The sequence below is a fragment of the Suricata suricatta genome, chromosome 3 (genome assembly GCF_006229205.1).
Source record: "Suricata suricatta isolate VVHF042 chromosome 3, meerkat_22Aug2017_6uvM2_HiC, whole genome shotgun sequence".
Taxonomy (NCBI): Eukaryota; Metazoa; Chordata; class Mammalia; order Carnivora; family Herpestidae; genus Suricata; species Suricata suricatta.
In genome coordinates this window covers 5,146,759-5,172,265 of record NC_043702.1, presented here as the reverse complement: position 1 = coordinate 5,172,265, position 25,507 = coordinate 5,146,759, and the positions used below count along the sequence as shown (strand labels likewise).

Genomic DNA, 25,507 nt, shown 5'->3' with positions numbered 1-25,507 from the left:
ATATACTTCAGGCAGAAAAAAAGTAATTGCACATTGATGATGTGAAATAAGAAAAAGTGATGGGCAAAGACAGACAGATAGGGATGAATCTAAACAAAATTGGCTACATAAAGAGGAAGAAGGATTTCTAGGGGGATTAAGCATTTTTAAAAAGATAGAGCTATAGTAGGTAATATGTCACGGGCGAGGGGCGTAATTGGAGCTAAAGTGTTCTGGTGCTCTTACAGTGGCCAAGATTGTTAAGAGAGTAGATATCTATATTAAGATTAAGTTATAGAGTAAACACAAAGAGAACAGAAGGAAGAAGTACAACAGACGAGCACAGGGAGAGAGATGAAATAGAACAACTACTCGATGATAAATTAAATGGGAATAAATACAAAGCACAAATGAAGATGTTAGAAATGCATCCAAATATATCAATCACTCAAATTTTTAAAAGGGATTAGATATATCAGGTTTAAAAAATACATCAAATTGTGTATTTAGATCTACAAATTCAGCTACCTCTTTTTTAAATAGTTTATTGTCAAATTGGTTTCCATATAACACCCAGTGCCTCTCCCCACAAGTGCCCCCCACCATGACCATCACCCCCTTCCTTTTTATAAGACACAGACTACGGGTACCTGGTTGGCTCAATCTTTTGAGTGTCTGACTTCTGCTCAAGTCATGATCTCACAGTTCATGAATTCAAGCACCAAGTCAGGCTGTGTGCTGACAGCTCAGAGCCTGGAGCCTGCTTTGGATTCTGTGTTTCCCTCTCTCTCTTCCCCTCTCCTGCTCGAACTCTGTCTCTCTATCTTTCTCAAAAGTAAATAAACACTGAAAAAATTTTATAAGACACATGCTAAATTACCTTGCTACAAAGAGATTGCAAGTAAAAGGTTGAATAATACATATTAAGAAAATATTAAACAAAAAATAGGCGGCTGGGTGGCTCAGGGATTTGAACATCTGACTCTTGATCTCAGCTCAGGTCTTGATCTCAAGGTTGTGAGTGCAAACCCCATGTTGAACTCTACATTGGGTGAGAGCCTACATAAATAAATAAAAATAAATAAATAAATAAGCAAGCAAATAAACTAAAATATTTAATTAGTTATCGACAACTAACACTTAAGGCAAAAAAGCTAGTGGCAATAAGTTTATTATAAAAAGTTACAGTACACCAGGCAGATGTACCTATTAACAGAGCTTACACATACAACAAAAATGGAAAGAGTTACGGAAAGAAACAAAAATAGAGGGAGACTTCAACATGCCTTTTCCAGCAATTAAGTGAGCACCCACTAAGGACTTGACTCCAGGACTGCGGCAGGGGAAATAGAAGGTAAGTCATTGTGCCAAAAAGCACAGATGTGCTCGAGGAAGGAGGGGTCATGTCAAAAGAACACACGAGTCACTTCAAAGGGGCTCCCATTGGCCAAATCTCGGCAATTTGAGCAACAAAAAATTTTTAAATGATCATAATAGATAACTACTCTTTGACCAAAATACGACTCTATTATATATATTAATTAGTACTTAATTAACCAGTAAAAGAGAGAGGCTCTCTCTTACAACAGAATGCCAATTAACAAATCCCAAAAGTCATAAAATTAGAAAATTGTTGTTCGGCATTGAAATAATAATAATAATAATCAATTCAGATGAAAATTATCAACAGGTGCTAAATCTGGAAAAGTAAAGGCTGATGAGGAATAAAATGTTTACATAGTCTCAAAGTATCTCCCCACAGAATATTTATTAATTACTTATTAATCGAGAAATTCATCATACATATTAAATAACTAATTGGCAGAGAAACCTGACAAATATCTGAACCAGGTGGGGGGAGAGCCAACGTCAGGTATGGCACCTGCTGCCCACCGGGCCTCCTGGCATGATGCACCGAGAAGACAGGGCGTCACTTCCGGGAAGTTCCTGCCTGAACCGCATAGCCCGAATCAAACACCAGGAAACGCGAGACATACATAAACTGGGAGACGCCGCACAAGTGAGAGGTGTGGACCCTTCAAGAAGGTCAAAGTCAGGGAAGGAGGAGGAAGAGAATGAAGGAAACCAAGGAGGTGTGGTCTCGGAATGCAGCAGGTGACCCTGGACTGGATCCCGAGCCATGAAGGACGCTGTAGGGGCAGGAGGGGGGCTCTGGAGGGTGACGCTGTCAGTGCACCGCTGCTGAGGTCCTGGTCCTGACAGCTGAACCGGGTCTAGAAGCACCACTCGCAGGAAACACACTGAAGTGCGTAGATGCTAATCCCTCGTGTCTGCACCTCAGGCTCCTTAAAGTTAATGCCAATCGACTGGGAAATATCCTCCCTGGGGTTCTAGAATCGCGGCATCCGCACGGTCTGCTCTACCTCCATGTTATTACCGCAGTGAACACACTCCCCAGAGCCAATGAATACGCTCACGGGGGAGCTGGGAGCTCGATCAGACTTCTCAAACATCCAGGACAGATCGTGACATGTGCTAATACAGAAACAAGAGAAGAAGGGGCCGTGAGGAATCTTGGAATGGAAATGACCGCCCAGAACAAAATCACCAGGCCTCTCCTCACTTTGCAAAATGCCCCGAGCCGGAAACTGATATTCATTCCTCAGCCATCAGTCTGAATTGAAATGAGCCTTCCTGCTCTTCAGGAGAGTGAACTATGTGCACTGTGACCTCCCGAACGCTGGGTACCGTCCTGAAATTCTCTGTGCCAGGGGATCCCCACCACTTGTTACACAGACAGCCAAGCAGGCTCAGAAGATCAGCTCCAGGGCTCACACACGGTAACAGGGCAGAGCGCCCACACATACAAAAGTAGGTAAATTATTCAGTAAAAAATTGGGCAAATTATACCCGTTTTTATTCTCATTTACTTGTGTGGATGCATTGCTATTTTCCCCAAATCATTCGGGGAAAAGATATCTAAGGTGCTACAGTTTGCATTCAGCCTGTTATGCTGTTTAATAACTTACCGGTATGAAAAAATTTTTTGATGTTTATTTATTTTTGAGACACAGAGTCTGGGGGTGGAGGGGCAGAGAGAGAGACAGAGGATTGAAGCAGGCTCCACACTGACAGCAGAGAGCCCAGGTGGGGCTCGAACTCACAAACTGTGAGATCATGACCTGAGCCGAACTCAGAGGCTTAACCCAACTGAGCCACCCAGGTGCCCCTTAGTCGGAAAATTTTTAAAAAATAGTGTCCTGAATAAAAATGAGTATCAATGTAATTATCTCACGCCACTCACAGAACTGGCTTTGTGTCTTCTTAGATTTTTTTTCTCTTTATTTTGTGAATTATGCCTTCATTTGACATCAACTAAATGTCCAGCCACACCGGCACTCCCACTCGGGCAGACCTACGAAGGGCCTTCACGTTACGCACCTGCCTGCCCACACACGCGGGGAGTCGTGTGGGGTTGCGAGGCGGGCAGGTGACTCTGGAAGGGACGCCGGATGGCCGAGGGCAGGTTGGAAGGCAGTCACTCTCTCCAATCTATACCTTTCTCATCTTTAGAATTCTGTACCATATGAATCTCAGACATTTTTTTTTTTAAGTGTTCATTTATCTATTCTGAGAGAGAGAGGGCGGGGCAGTAAGAGAGGGAGAGAGAGAGAATCCCAAGCAGGCTCCCCACTACCAGCACGGAGACCAACATGGGCTCCATCTCACGAACCACGAGATCGTGACCTGAGCCGAAATCAAGAGTCAGATGCTCAACCCACTGAGCCAGGTGCCCCAAGCTCAGGACTTAAAAAAAAATAAGCAAAATTAATTTTTAAGACCAAGTTTTCTTTAACTAAACCTGAATCCTGCAAACTTGGGACACACCTTTGCCAGCCATTTACTTGAGTCATGAGTTCAGAGATCAGACTTCATCTTTATCCAAGCTTGAGTAAATGTATCATCTTAAAAATATCACATTACTGAGCTGGCAGGCAATGAAAGGAAGAGAGAGAAAGGTAAGCACCAACTGTTTACATCCCAGGAAGAAAAGTAACACTAGATTCTTTTGAGATTTAGTGGATACATAGAAAGTTGTGTGACGGCAGATGAAGGCGCTGTGCCTGAAGCCCACAGACTAGTGGTGACCAGTTTAGATATTTAGATATCAGCTCAGGATTTACCTTGATATAAAAATCTGAGGGAAATCCATGAGCAATAGCCTTTCACATTGCAAAAGTCTAGGGCTGGGGAAGGATTACGGTATAATTATAACGTACGTGGCTGTAATTAAGATCTTCTCTAATTAGCGAGCAACCTTGCTGGGGCTTGTCACAACTAGAGGGGCAGATAACACAGGAATTTATTGCGGGTGCACATGGGGCTGCGCCTCAAGTCTGGAATCGGCCAACTACTCATACAGAAGGCCTCTGAAGGGGCCCGGCACCTTTCTGACGACAGGAGGAGGGTCCGGAAAGAGAGAAAGAAGGGTGACCCTGATAGGAAGGGCAGAGCTGCCCCAGGAAGAGGTGGTTTCATGGCTCTGGGGTGGGAGAGGGCGTCAGGGTCACGCCCAAGTGCCCGACCGATGGAGAAGGTCCAGCGCCCATCACAGGAGATGAAATGCACGGCTCCTGCTCGGGAGTGACCAGCGAGGAGGGAAGGACGCACATCCCTTGCTGGGGAGGCAACGCCCAGCCCCCCCAGATGTCTTGACTTTGTTTCAGAGGAGCCCCTGCCTGTCCCCATTTAGCCAAGACCATCCCAACGTGAGCCGCCTTCGGCTCTTGCTCAATCCCCCCTCAATCCTCATAACAGCCCCTGCTGCCACCCTGGCCCCACGGTGCCTTCCTCTCGGCATCCGGTGGGGGAGGGGTCCTTAACTGAAATCTCATCATGTTCTCCTCCTCACCCTGCACACCTCCACAGTTTCCTTAGAAGGAAGTTAAGCGTCTAATAAATCTTTTCAACAGCCTCACGAGCCACGTGCAATCTGGCTCCCTTCTTGGCCCCCCCTCGTTCTGTGTCCTCCCCACTCATGTCAGTCCAGCCACGATGTGCCCCCCGTTGTCCCTCCAACAGGTCTGGCACGAAGCTGCCACAGGGCCTTTGCACTGCTTGTTTCCTCTGCCCGGAAGGCTCCTCTCCAAAACAGACACGTGGCTCAGTGCCTCTCCTTCTTCACGTGTTTACTAAACGCCACCTTTTCAAACCGGCTGATCTGCTCACTGAAGGCAAAATCGCAGCCTCCGCCCCCACCTCCATAATCCTTCTCTCCTTTACCCCAACCCCACTTTCCTGGTCTTCCCTGATCCTCCCCACCTTCAAGTATTCTATATACTTGTCTTCCTTACTAGGTCCTTTGCCTCTCTGCCCTTGCTAAGATATAATTTCCCAAGAACAGAGGAAAAAAAAATTTTCCGCTGGCAGACTCAAGTATTTGATCAGGGCCTGGAGCAAAGATGAAAGGTGATAAATATTATGTGATTTATGGATCAGAGGTGCGGCAGACCAGGAAATGTAAGTTTTCGTGAACTCTTACTCCCTTCAAGTTTGTAGCAAGGCAGAGTCTCATTACGAAATATCTTTTCAGCTGGCCTTTTCCAAGAAGGCTAATATACCTTCCCATATGGTCATCCGAGGGCTGGGCGGGGACAGGCAGGTAATTGCTGGGGGGCTTGCTGTGCTCTGTCTCACAGCAGTAATGAGCACAAAGGTTTGTAGTGTTTGCGTTTACAAAGAACTTGCACGTCCACGCTCTCACTGGAACCTCTGTATCCCTGTGAGTTATGTATTAATAATGTGCACACTTCTCTTGATAAAACTGATGTTTGGAGAGGCCCAAGGTCACCTAGCTAACAAAGGCTCCGGGAAATGGAAGTGCTGGTTTCTTTCTTTTTTTTAAGATTAAAAAAATTGTTTTAATGTTTTTTATTTATTTTTGAGAGACAGAGAGAGACAGTGCGAGCAGGGGAGGGTCAGAGAGAGAGGGAGACACCGAATCTGAAACAGGCTCCAGGCTCTGAGCGAGCTGTCAGCACAGAGCCCGATGTGGGGCTCGAACCCACGAACCGCAAGATCATGACCTGAGCTGAAGTTGGACCTTAACCGACTGAGCCCCCCAGGCACCCTTGGAAATGCTGGTTTCGAAACTACCCCACACTGTGCACCCGCCTCACTGAGGTAATCAACATTATCAACTATTCAGGGAATTTTGCTGCTGTTGGTTTTATCTGTTTGAGTTCACCCTCTTCCCTTGCGCATAGGATGGCGCAGACACAGAAACCCATGCTGAGCAGATGTGCCATTTAGTGATCTGTTATGTGATGGACCTTGTAACCGTCACCCAGGGCAAGAAATAGAGCTGTGCAGACATCCCCTAGGTCCCCTGCGGGCAGCGTGCCCTCCCTGCCTAGACCCTCCCTCCCGCCAAAGGTGACAATAATCTCAGCTTCTGTAACAAAGCCTCTCTTACATTTGTTTGTAGTTTACCATCCAATACGTGTCCTTAGACTCCACAATTTAGGCTTTACCCATTTTTTAACCTGGTAAATCTCTCAATCAGTAGTTACTCCTGCCACTATCTCTCTTCCTTAAAGTATATCTACTGAAGAATTAACTTTTTATTTTTTTAGTTTATTTATCCATTTTTGAGAGAGAGCACAAGCAGGGGAGGGACAGAGAGAGGAAGAGAGAGAGGCTCAAGCAGGCTCTGCACTATCAGCACAGATTCGACGCAGGAATCAATCCCACGAACCGTGAGATCATGACCAAAATCTAGAGTTGGATGCTTAACCGACTGAGCCACCCAGACTGAAGAATCTAGATCTTTTGGCCTGCAGAGTGGACAGCACGGTCTGGAACACGTGTGCGCACACAAGAGCATACGCGTGTAAGAAACCAGCTCTTGAGTCCACGCTGATATTTTAAATTCAAATCCAGGACTCAAGGGTTTTTACTTAATTTCTTTTGTATTATACCTGCCCATCCCATCTTCCACCCCAGAATCCACATTCTCAAAAGCACAGGGGACGACAGACTCAGAATTTCTATAATTACCCATCCACTTTTTTTTTTCTACAGTAATTTTGTAGGACATTTGATTTTCACGTGTTTTTGTTGCCTTTGTTGTTGCTTGCCTTTGTATACACTTATTTATCCTCAAGTTTTAGAATTGCTATCATAGAACATTGAGGGTCCTTACAGGGGGTTCCTTTCTGAGATTTTCTGGCCGTGTTTTCTCCCCCTGATTTTATCCAAAGGATCTTTCTCCCTCTCCTTCTCCTGTGTCCTTCTCCTGCTCAGTTTGGTTCTTCTCCAGTGGTGTCTATAAGACCCCATCCTGGAAGGAGCTCCAGCTGGTCAGTTCCAAGCATTCACAAAGACTAGCCCAGCCTACCAACAGCCTGAGCATTAGTCACCATTACAGTCGGGGTGGGGGGATCAACTAAGTCAACCCCCTCTTCTCAGATTGGCCTGCCATGCTCTCCAGGGAATATCTGTTGGATTTTCTTTGGGTTCTCCTTGTGTAAGCCCCATTGGGTACCCTGTTCCCTCACTCTGCACCCCCCACCGATGCTGATAATACCTATTTCTTGTAGCCATTGGTCATATATACCCTTCAACTGAATTTTGGAGTTTGTAGGAATACCTTGCAATTAGCTTTTTTGTAAATGTTGTCTATCCACTTGGTGTTGCCATCCAGATGCTCTGTTTATATGTGCAATTTAAGAAGATCTAAAGACTGCACTGCTACCGTTCAAGATTCCTTTTTCTTTTTTTATATAGGTTTATTTCTTTTTGAGAGGGGGGAGGGGACAACAAAAGAGGGAGACACAGAATCCAAAGCACAGAGAGCAAGGCGGGGCTTGAACTCATGAGTCATGAGATTATGACCTGAGCTGAAGTCGAACGCTTAACTGACTGAGCCACTCCGGTGCTCCCTTATTATTCTTTTTACTGTTTACTTATTTTTGAGAGAGAAAGAGAGAGAGAGACAGAGCATGAGTGAGGAAGGAGCAGAGCAAGAGGGAGCATTTGTTTTTCAAAACATGAGCATTTTACCAAATTAGAAATTGGTAGGATGTGTTATGTTATGTTCCGTTACGTTACACTATGTTATACTATATTACGATCTATTATATACACATATATTTAATACATTTTCAGAGACACTTCTATGTTTCCATAAGCCAACAAGACACCCCTTAACCTCTTCCCTCCCCAGGAGGCAAGGGTGCCCGCCCCATCTCAAATGGGCATATAGGCTGGACGGAAGTCTAATGCAGGTCCTGGTCCAGTGCGTCCAGGGCAGGACTAGAGCTTCCCTATCTCTACCAGCTCCCGGTCATGCCGTGCCGGGGGTCCCCAGCCCACTGCTGGGCTAGGGGAGGTCTGGTGTCAGCAAATCGTCGTCACCTTGCTGGGAGCTCCGCCAACACGTGATTCTAATGAGGGACGGCTCTCAGATAATCCCCCAAATGGGTTGTTTACCTTTTTAATAATAAACGAAATTGAAATCCAATACAGGCTGCTCTGAGACTAGCATTAGGCTCCATAATATCACACTTCCTCACTTAATCCTCACTACGTTCATTTTTATAAAGGACAAAGCAATTCTCAGATTCCTTGGCACTTTGGTTGGAACCAGGAGGCGCATCAGAATTTGGGACTCCAGACACCTGCTTCCTGCTGCACCTTGTACACAATTTCCTCTTTTGGACTTTGTCATCTGGACCCGATTTTTTCTTCATTTTGATCCAAAACCGTCATGACTGAATTTTTAACCATGTCTCTGCACTTGTTTCGCCATGGGCATCAGTGTGAGGGGATCGCTTCATAAACCGAGCCGCGGCCCGCCCGGAGCCACGCAGCTCCCCCCACGGCTTCCACAGAGAGCGCGAGAAACCCCACATGCGGCACAAGAACCTCGTCCCTTCGTCACAGGACGGTCTCAGGGCATCACCGTGGTGTCCTCGACACCTTGAGGCTGAAGGGAAGTCGATAAACGCCGCACTCCGCCGCCACCTCGGTTCACGGTCAATGAATAATGTTAATCGGCTCTGGAATTTAGGAATGCACGGAGGAGGGCAGATTTTGAATATTGGAGAAAAAAAGGAAATACCAAATTAATGATTAACTAAATTAGCAGCAAGTCACAGGATTCCAGAAGTAGCCCCCAGCAGATGGAGGCCCTCCGCCGAGCTCACTACTTCAGAGCTGCGGTCTCTCGGACGGGAGCCGGGCTGCGCCTTATTCACGGCAGGACGGGGTGGCCAGCTCCCTGAGGGTGTCTGTCTGCATGCACATCTGCAGCCCTGCCTTCTGGGTCTGACTGTGGGGGTCGGGGGGCCTGGGAACCATGTTTGGGACAAGCCCTCGAGTCTGATGCTCAGCCAGAGTGAGAAATCACTGGTTCCAGACTCCCGGTGCAGGAGGCCCCCAGGACACGCGTGGCCAGCTCGCAGAGCCGGGCCACAATGGACCGGGACCCAGATGCCACTTTCCTTGCATCTCCCACTCTCCTCTCCGGCTTTGCTCCGCCGGGGGGTGCTCTCTGGCCCCTGACTGCACACTCCAACAGCCCCTCCGCCTCCTTTCACTCGTATGTCCTTGACAGCCCAGTCCTGCAGCCTTTTAGGATTGTAGCACAGATATTGGCATGGTGGATTCTAGGAATTCACATTTTGAGATGACTTTGTGTATCATCCAGGGGTGTGCAGCAAAGCACCACCAAAAAAGGGGGGTCGTAAACAACGGGCATTGGCCAACCCATGGCCTGGAGGCTGCATTCTGAAATCAAGATACGGGCAGGGTTGTTTTCTGCTCAGGGCCGTGAGGGGAGGAGCAGTTCCCAGCCTCTCCCCGCAGCTTGTAGGGGGACCTGCCTCTGCCCTCCTCCCACCCCCACCCCCTCGTCTTCTCCCTCTCTGCCTGCTGCTCTCTGTGTCCAAATTTCCCCTCACCAGCTGCATTGGATTAGCACCCTCCTCCACCATGATCTCATCTTAATGTTATCACCAGCAAAGACCCTCTTTCAAACTAAGGTCACATTTGCAGGGATTGGGATTATGACTTCAACATCCTTTGGGAAAATCCAATTCAACTGTAACGACCCATTAGGCTATTGCACTTGAAAAGATCATTGTGATCATAAGAGTAGGTCACAGACTTTGTAAAATGTGGGCTAGAAGTCATGTAAATGAGTCCGATTGAATCGGATGTACTCCCAATTCATTGTATAATTGTGTTATCTTGCTGCTGGTTCCTGCTCCAAGGGCCCTTGTTGACTCTCTTGCCTTGGTTCACTAAATGATGGGTTTGGGAATACCTCTTATCCAGAACAAGGAAATGTTCTTTACCCCAGACATGATGTCTTGCAAACACTGTAGGACACATTGTTATCAGGAAGACTAATTAATGTGGAGCATGGCAATTGGCACAAAGTCATGTTTGGCAGGTGAATCAGGTAAATTCCCAATCTTTTAGGTGTCCATCTGGATGAAGTTCTTGGTCTTCAGCTTGGCTCCTGGTGAGTGAAGCCAAGAAAATCAGCCCCCTGCCACCCCTTGTCCTGTGCCCTGTGCCCCTTGCCCCTGTCCCCCCTTCCTTCAGTGTCCCAGGGACCCAATGGATTCCTGCTGTCCCTCCGTATAACCCCTGGGTGCTGACTTCTGCAGCCTATTTCGAGTTGCATCCGGATCCCTTCTCACGCAAGGTCTGCAGATGATCTGAAGGGCATCACAGGTCCCCTGAAGGTCAGCAGAGCAGGGATCATGGTGGCCCCATGATTTCTAGCTTGAGTGCAGCTGCAGAAAAACAGACAGAAAACTTCTCAGAGATTTCAAAGCATAGAGCCATTTTGGGTGTCTCCATCAACTGCATTAATCTGACGCAGCTTGCTGGCTTTCCCACCCGCCCTCCTGTTCCTCCTCTTGTAACCCCCCACCCCCGACTCAGTAGCAGAGGACCATCGAACACACACCCGAGCCAGCCACACTAGACTCCATCTTTTCCACCTGCCCTGCCCCGATCAGCTGCCGAGTCCAAGCTGTGGGCCCTCTGACCACCCCCCTCTCCAGCCCCACTGCCCTCACTCAGAGCTTTATCCACCCCTCTCCACCCACCGAACCACTGCCGCAGCCTCCTGCCGTGCACCCGAGTCCAATCAAGGGGAAGAGAATTTGCCACCCCAAAACGTGTCTCTTTGGCATGGGGATTATTTGAAGCTGGTTATTTTTAAGAAAATGCAGACACAAGGGAAGCTCTGAAAAATTGAGAAGTACCCTTGTGTAAGAGACACTTAACATTTATAAGGGAAACCTCCACTCATCACTGTGTCTCCTGGTGATCCCAGGAGAGGGGAATGCCTCAATCTCTAGAAACTGTTTTTTATAATTGTTTAATGTTTATTTATTTTTAGGAGAGAAAGAGAGAGAGCATGAGCAGGGGAGGGACACACACACACACACACACACACACACACAGAATCCAAAGCATGTTCCAGGCTCTGAGCTGGCAGCACAGAGCTTGATGCAGGGTTCGAACCCACCGACCCCAGGATCATGGCCTGAGCCGAAGATGGACACTCCGCCAACTGAGCCACCAGGTACCCCTCTAGAAACTCTTATCAATGGGGAAGGCAAGGACTCATGGCTGCACAACAGCCTTACCCTTGTTTACTGAGCTCTTTCCGGCCACCCCCCCGCCACCCCACCACCTGCACCCCACCCTCTTCTTTGGTCTTTAGCTAAAAATGGTATTTAAGGAGATGAGGGTATGAGCCGCTTTGGGGAGTTACTCAGCTCTCCTGGGGCTCTCCTACCGGCAAAGGAGGCAAACATGTCTACACTTGTTTTCATTCTTCCGTTAATTTCTCTTATATCTACTTAATTATTAGACCATCCACAGAACCTGCAAGAGAAGAAGCGGATGTTTTCCCACCCCTACCCCAACTACCTTTTTTCTTCCAGCATAGGCAAGTCTTTGGACGGGACCCCACAACTGGACAGGGAAGCCCGGAGTGCAGGGCAAGCTGTCGGCAGGCCTCACTGTCACTGAAGTTTCTAGGGAAGAATCCTGCCTTGTTTCTTCTAGGTGCTGATGGTTCCGCTGCCCATCGGCTTGTGACAACATCGCTCCAATCCCTGCTCGTGTCTTCACAGGGTTCTGTGTGTGTGCACGTGTGTGTGTGTGTCTTCTCTTTTTATAAGGACACCAGTCACATTGGACTAAGGACTCACCCTACTCCAGTATGACCTCATCTTAAATAATTATACCTCCACTGACTCTGCTTCCAAATCACATCCTCGGGGACAGGAGGTTCAGACTTGGACATAATCTTGAACTACGGGATAGACAATTGAAACCATAATGGGCAATACATTCATTTTTAAGCCTTTTAGTGACAATAGTAAAATCAATATTAGAGCACCTACCCCCCAGGTCAGACACCGGACCCCATCCTCTCCCTGACACAAGCCACTTTTTGGAAAAGTAGCAGAGACTCACAGAGGAGGCCGAGGACACGGACTTCCTTGGACCGCTTCCCGGAAGAACCCTGGAAACCGTTAGAGGGGTCACGTTCCCGCCTTCTGCCTCTGGGTCTCAAAGGCAGTTCCGTCTGAGTCAATATAACACGAATCTCCGCATAGCATCAGTCAGCACGTGTGTTCTCGCCCAGATTTACACAAAACCAAGTCAAGCGTTTGGCTGAATCTGTCCTCTGGGAACGGACTGCGCGGTGGCACCAGTCACACCGGGCGGCGGGTCCTCCACATGGAGCTGCAGACACATTTCTACCTTCACCTTTTGCCTGTAATGAACCCAGCTGCCCAGCTGCAGAGGAGACCACAGCCCTAGGACGTCAGAAGCAGTTGTGAGACCAGCCCAGAGCGGCATCCAGGGTTAAGGTGCCTATGCCGACGGCAGCAAATCCTCTCTCCCGGGGCTGCCAGGCTGGGGGAGGGGGCAGTGTCCGTGAAGTTGGGTCTCACCACTTCCTTCCCCCAAGGAGAAGACGCTTCTGCAGTGAGAGCAGGGGTGCATGGGGTCAGAGACAAGAGAGCCTGTGAGGAGCCCCCGAGAACATTGTTTCGTCCGGCACCAACCACACGGGGTCGTTAGCCCTGCCCGGCCTCGCAAGCCGCATCCTTGTTCCTAAGACCCCACGCCTATTTGTAGGTCAGCTCTTTTCTTTTTAAAGTTTATTTATTTTTATTTTTGAGACAGAGTGTGAAAGAGAGGGAGGGACAGCAAGAAAGGGAGACAGAGGAACCAAAGCAGGCTCTGCACTGACAGCACAGAGCCCTACGCGGGGCTCAAACTCGCACACAGAGAGATCAGGACCTGAGCCGAAGTCGGCCCCTTCGGTTCTGACGGGATCCCTGAGACGTCGCTCTGGCGAGGACACTTGCCCATGGAGCCGGCCCTCCACGTGGGCGCGACCCCAGCCCCAGGCCCGGCCCCCCGCCTGCCTCCATCACCCGCCCGCAGAACGCAGGAAACAAAAATACTTCAGGCATGACACATTTACATCAATTTAAAATTAATTAACAGTAATTTTGCTCATCTCCCTAGAACGCAGTTAATTAATTAGGTAGGCCATGACTGTACTGTTGTTCATGCCAAGAAAAGACTAAACAAGGCTTCTCTTCTTTCTCCCGCTTTCTGGCCTGCGTAGCTGCCCTCCCGTCGGGGCGGCCATGTCCCAAAGGCCCTTCGCTGGGTGTATTTCAGGCCTCACAGAGGACTTTGGATGTAACTCTATGAAAGGAGCTGAGCTGCTGGCTGAGGACTGGCACACTGTGGGGGGAGAGAGAGAGAGAGAGAGAGAGAGATTGAGAGAGAGGCGCCTGGCCACTTGCACAGCTGCCAGCTGACGGGACCGTGACCCTTCCCACAGCCTCCGAGGGGCCCCGACCGGCCGCAGCTGCTGGGAGCACAGTCAGCCATTGTGAAAACCCGAGAGGGAGCACGTCAAAGGGGCAGAGGGATCAGAGCCAGTGTGTCAGCCGGACGTGCCCCGACACCTCAGCGGGGGACCCCGTGTGGCCGCTGTGGCCCTCCACGCTCCCGTCCACACGTCTCCTGTGGGCCCCGTGGGCGCACACTGCATCCACACTAAAGAAGCCCCAGGCCTGGAAGCTAAGCCAGTCCACCAGCTGGTGAGAGATGGCACTGGGGTCAAGGTCAGGCCTGGCCTGGGACAGTGACTTCCCAGAAGGTCACCTGCTGGTCTGGGGCCCCGACTTTGAGATGGGCGTCTTTCATCATGGGGAGCTGCGGATGGCCTGCGATGGGGGTGGGTCTCACGGGGGTGGGGGGAGTTTGCTCCCTGGGGGGCATCTGGCAATGTCTGCAGGTGTTTTGGGGTGTCAGCACCTGAGGTGGGGGGAGTTTGCTCCCGGGCATCTTTCGGGGGATGGTCAGAGGTGCTGTTAAATATCCCACAATGCACAGGACCCTCCCCACCCCCGGGCAAAGGATTATTCCAGGATCGAAAAACCCGTCCTACAAGATCATTCCAGAACAAAGCCTGTGCTGGTATTCGGAATTAGCCAAAACCGTGGGGACGGGAGAGCACAGCCTGCTCTCCCTAAGTATTTGTTCATTTACCAGCATTGCAGAGTTCCAGCGATGCGCCGAACACCCTCTGACTCCTGCGGATTTGGCCGCGAACCAGACAGACAGGCCCTGTGCACCTGAAGGAGACGTAGAAGAGCAGGCTGAGGGAGAAGACAGAAACAAAACCGACAGACAAACATTTTACAGGCCAGACGCAGACAGAGCCAATCAGAGAATCGCGACAAAGCAGGGAGGCAGGGAGGGATGAGCCATGTCATTTTGATCCGGCGGTCACAGTGGCCACCTGTGGAAGTGACTTTTAAGCTGAGGTCTGAACCCCAAGAAGGAGCCAGCTGCTGACCGGCCAATCAGGAGAGAGAGCTTTCTAACCCTGCAAAGATGCAAGGCAGGAAGGGGCTTGATATGTCTGAGGAGCAGACAAAAGGCCAGTGTGGGGAAGGAAGGAGGGCAGGAGGGGTGGGAACAAAACCCTCGGGGCTCCTGGAGCCAGAGACAGGAGGCAGGAGGTCGGGGGCTTAGATTTTTCATCTAGGTGCAAGGGAGTTGACTGCAGGGCTCGAGGGAGGAGGGCCACGGCCCTGGTCCGCTTCCAGAGCTGGTCCCCTGATGGGCATCGGGTCACAGGAGGGCAGGCGCAGGGCCGCCTATTGGCATGGTTGGGTCACCAGGTAGTCTGGGAAGTGGCGCGAGGCTTAGACAGTGACAGTGCGGTAAAGAGACGGGTGACAGTGCACAGATCGGGGGCACATTTCAGAACCAGGGGCGGCTGTGGAGAGGGAGGCGAGGGCAGGTCATGACCCCAGCATAACCCCTGCGTTGGGCTTACGCAAAAGAGGGCTAGAGGAGAAGCCAAAGGGGGAGGGGTGTAGAGGTCGAACCGAGCGGTCGGTTTTGGTCGCTTCAGATGCACAAGCGCCCCGCAGTGGAGCTGTGGGCAGGCAGCTGGGTCTGGAGTCCCCACTCAGTGGGGCTGAGAGCATTTAGAAGCATCTCGGGAGTTACGTGGATCTACCTCCCCATATGCTTTTTGCCACCAAATGGGGCACCAATGGGGAAAGAGAGCCAGGCAGCCCCCAACACCGGCCGCTGTGTTTTTTCCAAGCACAGCAGGTGACTCGTTTCTTCTCCCTTTGAACTTGTGCAGACCGCCCTCTGGAAGCACCCAGTGCAGGGCCCTGGTGCCGGGTAAGCGAGCAGGACAGTGGGAACAGGGGCTGGAGAGGAGCAGGGCTGTGGGGAGGAAGGACAAGAGCAAAGTCACCGGATGGTGGGACCTCGGCATGCACGCTCCGACATCCCCGTGGACTCGGCCCCGCGGGAGAATGGAGAGTCCTTCCATGCACTTGAGGGAGGAGGGAACACAGGGACTTGCAGTTCCTGGAAATTCACAATCGTGCCTGGAATTCTGGAAACGTACCTGGTCTTTCTTGACCAAGGACCGCCACCCACAGGGATGGCTCCCCAGGCATCCCGCCAGGCCCCCCCCCTCCCCGCCTTGCTGCTCACAGCCCTCGGGAGAGGCAGGGATGGCTCCCTCACTACCAGGGACTAATGTCTCAAAGTTAATGACCTTTTCAAAAAGAAACAGCTCAGCCTTGTCTAATTCAATGGTTCCTGAATTCTTGGGGGAAGAAGCTGGGCCTAGTCCTGCTTCAAGGACACGCAGCAGGAACGGGGCAGGGGGAAGGCAGAGACAGAGGCAGAGAAGAAAAGGAAATTTCCTGGCTGCCGAGTACACACACCACGCACGCATGCATGGTGAGACAAGATGTACTCTTGCTCTGACATTCGCAACAACCCTTCCAGCTGGGTGTTCGGCTGCGGAGGTTGAACAACTTTCTCGGGACACTTAAAATAATAGGGGGCAGCAGGGGGGAGACTCTCAACCCTGGGGTCTCCAGACCACTCTCCTACTTGTCCTGGTGGCCTTGACTGCTTGGCCAGCAAGCAGACCTTCTGGTCTCTAGTGAAATTTCCAGTGACCGACTGCAGCCACTGTGGCACACAGTTCGATGGTCGCCAGATAATGATGGCTGTCCGGCTCAGCGGCCCCTCCCTCTCCAAAAGATGGCTTGTGGAGATGCAGTATCCCGGCCGCCATGTTCAGATCCACATCAACCAGCCAGCTCCACTCGGATGCACTTTCCACTTACGAATGCCTCGTCCTGACTTGACAATGTCTAGATTGCAAGTCTTGAAAGATTTGAATAACCTAATTAGCTCTGCTATTTGCCTTTGGGCCGGGGAGTTTCCATTTTTAGCAAAGTAGAAGGTGATCAACAAGAGATTATTTGAATTGGCCAACTCGCCGCCATCCAAGCAAATAGACAGAAATAAATTCACTAACACTGACGAGGCTGAGAAGACGTCAGGAAACACGGCACTCTAACCAGAGGCCAACTCTCGTCTGCGTGAAGTCAAAAAGTAGGTGTGACTCTCGGTTCTGAACCAATGCAAAGTGTGTTTCTGATGTGTTTATGATGTTTTTTCCCAGTGAATCTCACTGTAAGATGAATGTGTTTATTTTATTGAACCCACGTGTCTGCGACAGATCCTGTTCTAGGAGATCCACAAGTATCGTCTCCGTTGCCCTGTTAGGAACCCGCTGAGGCAGGTACTTCTGCTATTTGTGTGTGTAGATGAGAAGCCCAGGCAGAAAAACACACACATTCGCCAGCAACCAGGTGACATTTCCAGGATCCAAACTCAAGCTCCACCCTGATACATCGAAACGGAGGAGAAAGAAAACACAACAACAAAAAAAGACGTTCCTATTTTTAAATAGATTGGAGAGAAACACTCTGTCTTCTCTCTGCACCAACACTCCTTAGGTGTGTAACACTACCCTCAAGGCTCACAGTCACCAAGTCCTTCTCTTTGGTTCAGAAAAATGTTCTGTAGCCTATTAGTTAACAGACTCCTTTTTAAATTAAGTTATTACTCATAACACAGAGAACGAAACGGACCTGTTTGATCTTTGGTGAATGGACCTCCGCGAAGCTGTTGGAGTGATGAGATCATACATATCTGATGGATGAAAACAATTAAGTGCAAGGATCAGCTGTGATAAATCACTGCCTCGGGAGGCAGACTCTCTATTCTGAGGCCCCTGAAGAGTATGAAGAGTAGAGTAAATGCATTCCTTCAGGAGAAAGGTAGGATGTCAGAAAATTCTGCTTTTGGGTCTGATGAATTGATATTTATTGGAATGGAAGTAGAGAAATCCTCTATATTAAGAACGTGTCTCCTGAGTCATTAATATCCATTTGTCATACAGTCTCTACTATCTGAAGCCCTAAATTGTGCATCTTACCGCCATCTGATATATTTATTTCCCCCCTTCTGTAATCATTCCCATCCCCTGCTCCCCTAGCCTGGGTCCCACCACTTAGTAGGTATATTACTATTTATTAAAACTCCCACTCCCTGTATCCGGTTCTTTTTCCACACTCCCGGGGGGAAAAATGTCTCATCCTGGTCTAGTGCCACAGTCTGCCAATTTAGTTCCTTTATGTCGGATCCTAATGTCCTAAAGTGGAGATTCCGGCCACAGGCAGTTCATGGTCCTCATGACCTGAGTCATGGGCCTGAGGGCTCCTCTCCATTATTTTACTTGTTCTGCGGTATGCACTGTGGGGGGCAAAATGAGAGCCCCCAAAGATGTCCAGTCCTGATCCCCGAAACCTGGATTATGCTACCTGACATGGCAAATAGGGAATTTGCCAATGCGATGAAGTTAAGGAACTAGATGTGGGGAGATGACAGAGGTTCTAATGAGCAGTAGGACAGAAGGTCAGAGGCAGAGAAGGAGGTGGGGTCATAGAAGTAGGGATTAGGGAGAAAGAGAGAAATTAGAAGACACTGCACTGCTGGCTTGGAAGATGGGGTATGGGACATTGAGCCAAGGACTGGGTGTGGCCTCTAGAAGCTAGAAAAGTCTAGAATACAGATTCTCTGCTAGAGCATCCAAAAGGAACGGAGCCCCACCGACGCCTTGATTTTAGCCCAGTAAGACCTGTTTAGGACTTCTCATGCCCAGCACTGTAAGAGAGTAAATCTGTGTTGTTAAATCCATGAGGTTTATTGTAATTTGTTACAGCAGCAGGAGGAAACTCACACACTTATTTCTCTCTTTCCTCCAGAAAATACACCAAAACATCACCTCTCTCCACCAGCTCTAGAGTTTTGTGTACTTCTCAGTGGACCACCCCCACGACTCTTTCACATCCACAAAATATTAAGTTAGATATTCTTTCATCAGCTGGTCATGGACCCCTCCCTCCCACCATACATACATACACCTGTTCCTGTCTCTTATAAAGAACCCTAAACTGGATCCATTGGTCTTTCTCCATAATCCTTCTGTTTTCAATTTTATCAGTTCTGTTTGTATCTTTATTAGCTCTTTCCTTCGACTATTTTTGGCTTAATTTACCTTATTTTCCAATTCCTTACATTTCTTAAAGTGGAAACATGGATTATTCATTTGAGTACTTTTTTTCTAATATAAACACTTAATGCTATTAATTTTCCTCTTAACGCCACTTTAGCTGCATATGACAAATCTTAAAATTTTGTGTTTTCATTTTTCATTCAATTTAAGCTATTTCCTAATATCCCTCATGACTTCACTTTTGATTCATGGTTATTCCTATGCTTCTGGTTTGATTTGCCTTGAGGTTTTGCCAGATACTTTGTTTTTAACTTCTAGCTTGATTACATTATAATCAGAAAAATTCTTTTTCATGCCAATTTCTTTCTCTCTGTCGATACATGTGTTTGTGCCTTACCCAGTCTTAAAAAGAGACCTAACCTTGTATCTTACTTTGCTATACTTATTATTCTCCGACTTTTGTTTACCTGTGTCCCCTTTCATTCCCTTTTATTTATTTCTGAACCCTCCAGTGATGTCTGGTTTCCTCCTACTTTCCCAAGCCTGAGCCTCAGGACTTCAATTGGTTCCATAGGCCTCTATAGCCTTCTAAGAATTATTCTTTTTTATTTAAAATATCCAGAGTTTATCTCCTTTGCTTCTAACCAGGAATCCTAATAGCTATAGCTTAAAACCTCAGAAATGCACCCTTCAGCCACGCCGTGTCGTAAATCCTCTCCCAGTTTCAGCATCTCATCACCATAGCAGCCACATCTTGTGGCATCTCACAGCCTATACGGAGGTATGGTGTTACGGCAGCCAAGTGGGGACAGCATTTCAGGAAGGAAGAGGTAATGGGTTAGGGCACATTCTGTTGAGAGGCCAAGTAAAGGGAAGGGGAGCCAATGACACTTGTCCTGATGGGCTGTGGGTGTGGGGGCCCGAGACGGAGAATGGGAGATTGCAGTACAAAACTTAGCAAAGAGAGGAGCAGGGAAGGGAAGTGTGAGAGAAAGCGAACTGGGAAGGCGGGTGTCTGGGGAAACTTGAGTGTGGAGGACACCTCCGTGGCTGGGTTTTTAGCCCCCCAACCCTTGTTCTTGGGGATGGATGAGACCCATTGCAGCCTGCAGTACTCCTGAACCAGGCAGGCCCTGGATGAGGGCTCCTGCCCTGAGGCTCCTTCCTCACACACTCGGAGCTCTGTGCACAAGCCTGGGACATGTTCACAACAGCTGTGGACACCAGTCGGTGAGGCGTCATTCATGGGAGTCCTAGGCTCCTCGATAACACCATCAACAAGGTCTCCAGCACACACTCCAAAGGGCAACTTTTCCAAGGTCTCCCTGAACTGCTCTGATAACCCAGCAAAGCGTCCACCCAGGGAGAAGACAGCACAGGGCTCCCAGGAGGCCGCCTGCCCCCGTTGGCCCAGCTTAAAAGGCCAGGCTATCCTTCAATTCACTTCATTCACAGCAACGTGGTCAGAGCTCAACACTGTCTGGGTTTTCGGTGCCTGGGTGGCTCAGTCGCTAAGTATCTGACTCTTGACATTGGCTCAGGTCATGATCTCACAGCTGTGAGATGGAATCCCACATCAAGCTCTGCACTGAGTGTGCAGGCTGCTTGGGATTCTCGCTCTTTCTTCTTCCATCCCCTCCCTGACTTGCGCCCTCTCTCTCTCTCTCTCTCTCTCTCTCAAAATAAATAAATAAACGTTTACACAAAACCATCTGCGGTTGAATTTTACTAGCTCTGTAACCTTTGGAGAACAATTGAACCCTTCTAGGCCTCAGTTTCCTCATTTGTAAAATTGGTTATTCTCAGAGGGTCATGAAGGGTTAAGTCAGCTACTGCGTATAGGACCTTGCTAAGTCCTATAGCTTATAGTCCTACATGTACTAAGTACCATATCAAGAGTTAAGCTGCATCCCCGTGATTTCTGACCAGCTGATGAGCCCTGGGATGTGGCTGACATTCAGCAGGAGAATGTTCCCAGGTGTGTGTGGGGGGGGGAGCGCATGCAGTTGGAGGGCAGAGGCAAAGAGAAAGGGATGGAGGAAGACGTTGGGAGGCAATGAGACGGGGAGCGAGGAGGAAAGAGGGGGAGAAAGAAGGAAATTCAGCACATCTCGCATAATTTACAAAAATAATTCCTCTCCGTAACATTTCAGTGTGTTAAGAATTCATTTCTCAGTGTGTCTTCCCAGGTCGATGCCCATCCAGCCAGGGTCTGGGTTTCAATTAACTCAAGGTAAAGCTTAATATTGTATTCAGCCCTGGCCTTCATGTGACCGAGGATAAGCCTGGTGAGGTGTAAAGAAGATTAAATAAGAAACAGGACGTAAAGTTGGACTCTGCCGGGAAGGAAGGGCCCACCGGAGACTTACAAGGTTAATTACACGACACAAGTGATCTCTGCAGAGGGCTCTGAACCTGTGTCCTTTGAAGCTTCTCTGATCCTTCTGTGTATTCAAATGGCATCCCATAACAAAGCAGAGAGTAGAAACTGCCGAAGAGTAGACTCCTACGGTTGCCGAAGAGTAGACTCCTACGGTTGCCGTAATCCTGCAGGAATTGGGTTACAGAGGATCCTAAATTTGGAAGGTGGTCGGGGAAGGAGGGAGGGAATTTCCTTCTTGTCTCTCGTGTGGGCGCCATGACTCCTGAAGCCTGGCCAGCATCTTTCAGCGGTGCGAGTGGCTTGTCTTCTTCCCCAAGGTGGCCCCCAGAGAGGGTTTGCATGTGACGTTCAGATGCACGAGATGACAGCAAGAAGGGCCGTTATTCTGATTATCGGCCTTGCCCGTGGGGAGCACAGAGCCCGATCCCAGGGCCTGACCAGCCAGGCAGCTGAAATGCAGCCAAACTGACCGCAAAGCAGGGCCTACAGGCCTCCCTCCCACTCTTCTGATGCAGGGCCTAAGTCCCCCCAAATTCCCCACTCAGTTCCGGCAGCCCCTGGGGGTCTGCTGTGCTCAGGATGCCACTGGCCACACAGGGGTGGTCCTGCGGGCCCCCCGCTGGGCTGGCCAGGGGAGAACACTGACCCTGGCCAGCTCCCAGCCCCAGGACGCCGGGCACCTCCCGGGGTCCCCACACGGTGCGCCCCCTGCCTCTCTCCCTGCCTGGTGTCCCCCGACCCCCCGTCTGCCCTGCTCCTATCTCCTCGGAAGAGCACATAAAATGTGAACAAATGACTCAGAGATCACAATGTGCTACACAAACGCCAGCTATTGTCATGATTCATAATGACCCTGACACTAATACGGAGAGGAATGGACCAGCATACTCTGAGGAAAACCTCATCGGATGAGCTATTCCCTCTGCTTCGCCCGAAGAAGAAAGCAACCAAGTTCCAAAGACGTCTCCAGGGATCAGAGGGCGCAGCTCCTCACACAGCCCCCCACCCCGTGACTCCGAGGACGGGAACAGCAACGGGGTGGCCAGGGGGTGCTGGTTCTGACAAGCTGGTGGAACTGGGTGGCACTTTGTTAGGGGAGGAGGGGTCTCTTTTGTAAACGTGCAGCTCAGTGAAATCCCTAGTTGCATTTGTTTGGGGACACTGCCTTCACAAAATACCGGACACCAGGCGGCCAAAATAACAGGCCTGTATTTCCTTTCAGTCCCGGAGGCTGGAACCCCAAGATCGAGGTGTGGGAAGGGCTGGTCCCTTCTGCGGCATCTCTCCATGGCATGTAGATGGCCAACATCACACACGCTCTGTCCTCTCTCCGTGTGTCTTTGTCCCGATCTCCTCTTCGGATGAGGGCTCAGTCATCTGGGGTTGGGACTCACCCCAATGATCTCATTTAACTTCAGTTACCTCTTTAGAGACCCTGTCTCCAAATGCAGTCAGGGTCCCAGGCCCCGGGAGCCAGGACTTCAACATAGGAATTTGAAGAGGACACAGTTCAGCTCCCAACAATCATGATTATGTAATCTTCCCACAGTGCACTGAAGAAAGGTCATCAAAGATAAGGAAATAGAGGACCACAAAAATTCATTAGCTTCCCGGGGTCTTCAGAACCCACTGCCGGCTGCACAGCACGGGTGGGGACACTGAGGCTGTGCCAAGTTCAAGGTCTCCTGAGGTGGCGCAGGCAGTGCCAAGCTCAGCTGGGAGAAGGGCTTGCCTGCTTTCTATCCACACAGGTCACACTAAAGGGCAGGTCTGCGCTGGATCCCCTGGACTGGCAGGGACTGTGTAAGGTCTGCATCGGGCACGGTCTGGGTTCCCCTGAGCAACACCCCCTCCCCCCTTTCACCATCATCCCTCCCCAGTAAATCTCCGGTGCTCCTCCCTGACCCTGAGCCCCCACAGATGGTGAGAAGGTCCAGACAGGTTTCAGAGAGATAGATGCACCACCAACTTCTTCTGATGCTCAGTCATCCTTGGACATGTGGGTTGGGGGGAGGGACTTGGGGTGTCAAGTATGTGGTGAGTATCCTAAGCCCCTTAAATACACTGAAAGTTGACCCAAACTGATATTATTTGCCTAGTGTACATATGGACTTTTTCTGGAGAAAAAGGTCACAGGCATCTAGAGAGAAGGGGGTGGGGAGGGCGGGAAGGGGCTTCTGCCCATCAGGCAGGACCCTGCGAAGGCTCAGGGGCCCCAGGTAGCACTGGGGTCCGAGCGGTGTGCTCATGCAGACCCGCGTTTTTGTGAGATTCGCCAACGCCATTCATCGCGTTCTTTTTCTAAGCCGGCAGCCCTTGAATTTTATATAAGCCTCTGGCCCCTTGGAATTTACAGCACCCTGCCTTTCACAAACATGCTTTTGGACACTTTGAATTTTTCCCACGTGCACATGTTACAGTGTAACTTTGTTTTAGTTGCTATGTTACAGCCCAGAACAAAGCGGATGAAAGGGGAAAGGAAGAGGAGAAAATTAACACATGGGTCAACTGCTACAGAAAGATCTGGATGGAGAGAAATAAGGGGAAATGCTGGACACAGGACAGGGGAGTTTTTACAAACCCCAAACTCAGATGAAATGACCTATCAGAAGCTGTTTCAGTAGTTACTGCCCGGGGCGGGAAGACAGCAGGGTCGCTCTGTCACCTGTGGCAGTAAAAGGGACAGGCGAGGCGTCTTTCCCAGCCCCTTGGGTGTGCATTTTGTGCCTGCGGGGACCCCTGGTCCACAGATAGGGAGCTGGGCTGCCACTCTGGCTGAGAGCTGCTCAGATAGGCCCCCAGCGGGAGCCCCTGAATCCGCCCACCCAGCAGGTGTCTGCAGGCTGAAGGGAACAGAATCACCCCCATCAATTTCCCTTTTAGGAAGCCCTTCAAAGCAAAGAATTAGAGCTTTGAGATACAAAGGCTGCCTTGCAAGTCTCCCGCAAGGCAGGGAGGGGAGGCAGGCCCTGCTCAGGGATGCCCCGTTTTCCCATGAAGTGGAAACAATATCACCCTGTGTTCGGGGCCCAGCTGCCCCGAAATTGACTGAGATTGACTCAATGCGTGGCGTTCGACTTCTTGCCCAGCCCACCCCTTTGAAGAAGTCTGGACGCCATCCTGCCGACGGGACAGTGTGAAAAGCAGACGGTGAAGTTTTCACATTGCGTCGTCCTGTTTCCATGTGTGAATGGTGGTTGTAAGTTAACCCAGACGTAAATTGGAGCCCAGAGCCAAGTCTTCTAGACATTCTCTCTGGGGAGATCCTAACTGCTGTGTGACGCCAGTGCCTCCGCCCATCTTACCCCGTTTCTGTGCGTGGATCTGTTCATCTTTCAGACCCTTTGGCTTCATCCGATCGCCCCTCCCACGGCCCCCGTTTCACTCCTACCTTCTGTTCATAATTCTGTCCCCCTTGCTAGATGGATCGCTGTGGGCAAGATGCTTTGCAAACCACCCGGCAGGCCTGGCCCAGGCCAGAGTCCTGGAGCAAGCGTCCAGCAAAGCGGGGTGATGACACAGGGCAGTTACTTCCGGGAGGGGGCGGGGCACGCGGGCCCGGGAAACATGGAGGAGGGGTCCCCACTGAACAGAGCTAGGCTTCGTGAGTGCCTTTATTTCTCTTCTCGGAGGGCTTAGGATTCACACATAGTCACTTTGAGGTGCCCAGATTTTGATGAGTTGGTTTAAAATGAATTGGAAAACAGGGGTGCCTGGATGGCCGTTGAGCATCTGACTTTGGCTCAAGTCATGATCTCACCATTCGTGACTTGGAGCCCAACATCGAGCTCCGTGCTGACAGCGTGGAGCCTGCTTCGGATCTGCTGTCTCCCTCTCTGTCCTTCCCCCTCCCCTGCTCTCACTCTCTCAAAAATAAACAAACATTTTTAAAGAAATGAATTGGAAAACAGGGGCACCTGGGTGGCTCAGTCTTCAGTCAATTGGGGTCTGACTTCAGCGCAGATCATGATCTCATGGTTTATGAGATGGAGTCCCGCATCAGGCTGTGTGCTGACAGCACACAGCCTGCTTGGGATTCTCTCTCCTTCTCTTTCTCTGTCTCTACCCTGCCTGCACTCTGGCAAAAATAAATAAACATTAAAAAAAAAAAATTGGACAGGGGCACCTGGGTGGCTCTGTCAGTTAAGCGTCCAACTTCAGCTGAGGTCACGATCTCAGGGTCTGTGGGTTCGAGCCCCACGTTG

The 25,507-nt window shown here is 49.9% G+C and overlaps 1 long non-coding RNA gene across 1 annotated transcript; it reads right to left on the bottom strand.

Annotated features, from left to right (window-relative positions):
• Positions 1–13,464: 13,464 nt before the first annotated feature.
• LOC115286307 lies at positions 13,465–24,804 on the bottom strand. Its single transcript, XR_003905986.1, has 3 exons — positions 24,694–24,804; positions 14,557–14,642; positions 13,465–13,743 (listed from the first exon to the last, which is right to left on the bottom strand). It is a non-coding gene; the product is annotated as an uncharacterized LOC115286307 (long non-coding RNA).
• Positions 24,805–25,507: the final 703 nt, after the last annotated feature.